Genomic DNA, 4,190 nt, shown 5'->3' on the forward strand with positions numbered 1-4,190 from the left:
GTGAATATAATTAATTTTCACTATGTGCGAAACCTTCAAATGGATCAAGCTTCTGGTGGTTGAATTGTAGAAGGATGGTCTACAGATTCCTGTAAAAATTTCTTTGGGCAAATGATTGTGAGCGACGCGAGAGCTTTTCAAAGTACGTCAAAAATGCAAATATTTGACCATCCGTCGTCAAATTTCAATTTACGGGTTAGACGTATATTTTAGCATGTGCCACACGACTTGACCTATAATAAGTTGAAATAGACACAGAGCTGATAATTTCGAAATGTTCTAACCTTATTTGTTGTAAAAGGCAGGTCCAAAGCCGATTTGGCGTGTTTCTAGTCGATCTCTCACCATTCGTCGCACATAAAGCAGAAGTTCGCTTTTGTTTACACAAGGTTTACGTCCGATGTACATCGCCTACTGTCAACCTATTATTGGTCGAATACTATGAATCTGTGACCATCTTTCTGCGCTTATGAACATCACTGCATCTAAGTCTAAAACGGCTGAGTCATTTGTAGATAGTTGCTTGCTTAACGCTTCGCCAAAATATTGCGTTTGATCGATTGCTGACCATTGCTGATAAGCGTGTCGGCGGAGCACAATCTTACAGCCGTTATTTGTTCGTCACGCAATGCTGTCACGGCATATGCTGCACATTTTGATCTATTTTGTATAGAGTACTCTCGGGAAAACTGAAACAATTTAATCATTGTTCATCTGTTTGTTCATATATATAATAATATGTGTATATTTATATAATCGCGTTCTATAGTGTACGTGGCGTCGGTCCACATCACGTTTGTTGTACGTTCTGACGTTTCAGACAACAGCTGATAAAGCTAGTGCCTGTACTCACTAGCATTTTAAGAAAATCGCCATAAGCAAATTATAGATCAATGAAGCAAGAACTAGCTGAAATAAAAATAGGAAATCACAACGTGTCTAATTCGTGAGAAAAACAGACTAAATGTAATTAGTAATTACGTGAGTAAATAGCCCTGGCCATGCCATTTTATTTAGCGTACTTCGTTTGCTTAGTGGCGAGGCATTGGTATGTTGTTGTCAATACAGTCCAAAATTATCGTCAGTAAAATATTATAAATAAAACACCTATTGACCGGTTACCTCCGCGGCCACCATTTGGTCATTCCGATAAGGGTTTCATTATTGTCTTTACCCCTATCAAGCGGCCACCCAAAATTTTAAGAACTTTGTTTTGGAAAGGGCGATGGCAGATAAGAGTCTGAAATTGAAGGTGCATGACGAGTGATAATTCAAACACACGTCTATCATGATTGTCTTGAATGTTCACCAAGAAATTTATAGCCTGACAGTGAAAAATTAAATATTCAAGGTACACCAATCTCTATTTAAGCGGCTAGCCCCATTAAGCGGTCACCACCCATTTCCCCGACGGTAGCCCACTGTATTACATGTAAACCAAAAATAATTGCGTAGCGCGAAAAGACCTAGGTATGAGTTTAGCGTTACAGTATTACGCAGGGCATGTAGGTAGCGGTGGTCGAGTAAAAGATAACAACAGGGGCAATGGTAAACTATTAATTCTTTTCATTTCTCAATTCAATCTCTTCCTACTCAACACGATTGTGTGCTCCCAGTGATTCCAAGCCTTACGGAGCCTTACGTATTAGGATAGAAATTGTCCTACCCCTACCCCCTAAAATGGGATGACAGCATTGCGTGACGAACAAGGAACCGCTGCAAGCAAGGATTCAAGCCATCAAACCATGATGATCAAACGTAATAGTTTGGTGTAGTGCAAAGCAAGCAACTATCTACAAATGACTTAGCCGTTTTTGACTTAGATGCAGTGGTGATCATATGTGTCGAAAGAGGGTCACCGATTCATGGTATTCGACCGTTAAATAAGTTAACAGTTGGCGATGTACATCGGACGTTATGTAAACAAAACCAAACTTCTGCTTTATGTGCGACGAATGGTGAGAGAAACACGTCAAATCGGCTTTGGACCTGCCTTTTACAGCAAATGAGGTTAGAACATTTCGAAATTATCAGCTCTGAGTCTATTTCAACTTAACATAGGTCAAGTCATGTGGCGCATGCTAAAATATACGTCTAACCCGTAAATTGAAATTTGACGACGGATGGTCAAATGTTTGCATTTTTGACGTACTTTGAAAAGCTCTCGCGTCGCTCACAATCATTTGCCCAAAGAAATTTTTACAGGAATCTGTAGACCATCCTTCTGCGATTCAACCACCAGAAGCTTGATCCATTTGAAGGTTTCGCACATAGTGAAAATTAATTATATTCACGAAGTACTTTTAAGTGAATGAAATATATGTCTTCGAAATTTAATTATTTTGCACCCAAAACGACAACGCAACTTTCCCTAAAATCAACCCAGTACACATTTAAACATTGCACAAAAATATTTGAGTGTTTTAAAGACGGATGAATGATGTGGTTTTGCATGCGAGGCTCTCAAACTTGCTTAATAAAATGGTGCGTCAAATGACGATTTTAACGGAATTTGGTAATTTGCATATTTCTTTGAAATAAAAGGATATTTTGCCAAAAAAACTATCCAGTAGTTTTTGTCATGCCCTAGCCTATCTACCATGAAAATATGAGCGAAATCGAATTTTCGACCCTTGCCGAGTTATTTTCCATTTTTATGGACAGGGACTCTTAATCCTAATGTAAACGGTTGGTTGATCTTGCAACGAAATAAGCTAAAAGTTACCTCGGCCAGAGTAACTCAGGCGGAGGGTTGTCTCGGGTACCCGAGACCATATAAATGGGGCCTGAGTTGTGGAGTCCGATTACGACATTGTTGTTTGTATATACCTTATCACAATCATAACGCCCGCCCTTGGGTTACATCGTGTGATTTACATGCAATTTTGTCTCTTGCAACCGGAAATGACATTTCAAACCTTGCAGAGCCATATTGCTCTAGGCTAAGAGTTTGATGTCAACGAAGTTGTGGTCCACGTTAAAAGAAGCAAACGCTGTAAATATTCAGAGCGGAAAAACCTACTGCGCAGCTTTCTGCGAATTCCTAGCGTAACTTGCGAGCTCAGGTAATAATGGAAGCTGGAAAAGTTCGCAATTTGCCATGGCTGGAAAGAGCGGTGGACTGTAATAAGCTACGCGAAGGTGTCGTTCGGTTCATGTATTTATACTTGGACAAGCAAAAATTTTTTTTGGCATTTCACTGTTAAGAAAACAAGGCTCCCCCTGCCTGCTGAGAGGCTCTCTTGCATATATATTCAGTGGGTTGCTTAAATGGATGCAATATGTAAAGAGTGTTTGTGGAAAAATGTGTCTTTGCACCGAAATTTCTTGTATACCGTGGGAAAATAAAGGGTTCGGAAGCCATCTTTAGGTTGATTTTGTCCAAAAAAAAGTGGATTCCCCACAAAAAAAAAGTACACCAGCTTTCCATTAGTGACGTTAAAATGTTGCTGCTTATGGGATAGCATATAAAGTTCGTTGTTTTTTTTTGTTTAAGGACCGGTGCACAGCCAAAACTCGCACATGCTTATTACGTTTTTCCGCTCTCACCTGAACTAATAATATGGATATGATCCGACCGCTGGTCAACGGGATGCGGGCTTAGGGTACAATCTTAATAGGGCAGCAGCCGAAGCTTAATTATTTCACAAGTTGGCTTTTATCATGATCTAGATCAATTGATTCCTAAATTGGAAAATGCAGCTTCTGTAAAATGTATTTTTTAAATCCATTTCAATCCAACCTTGCCTAAATTAAAAGGCTTTTGGCCGGATAAGTAATAGTACCTTTTTAGAAATGTTTCTACCTTAACAAGCTATTTTTTTCTTTTTTTGAGATTTCTAGGCCCTTACATAGTATTTGGAAATGCCTTCTAACAAGGTTGCGTCAATATTTACGGACTGTCAAGTTCTTCCTTGCATGTGATAGCGAATTGATTAAATAAAAATTGATAAATGTTGTTAAAACTGGAGCTTTCAGCGATGTGCTGATTGCCAAATTTGATGCTGTTGGTTTTAGACGCAAAAGGAAAGCACGAAAATGATATATTCCGATTTGAAAAAACTACGCGGCAAAATTGAAAGTGAAGGGAATTTCTGCTTGCTAAATATCTTGTCAATAATCGAAAATTAGTTTGATGGAAATGAGTTTTATTCGAAAAAAATTAATGTTAAATTTCCTTTGTATTTGTT

This window comes from Orbicella faveolata, unplaced genomic scaffold, assembly GCF_042242905.1.
Source record: "Orbicella faveolata isolate gen_17 unplaced genomic scaffold, um_ofav_v1 contig_14, whole genome shotgun sequence".
Taxonomy (NCBI): domain Eukaryota; kingdom Metazoa; phylum Cnidaria; class Anthozoa; order Scleractinia; family Merulinidae; genus Orbicella; species Orbicella faveolata.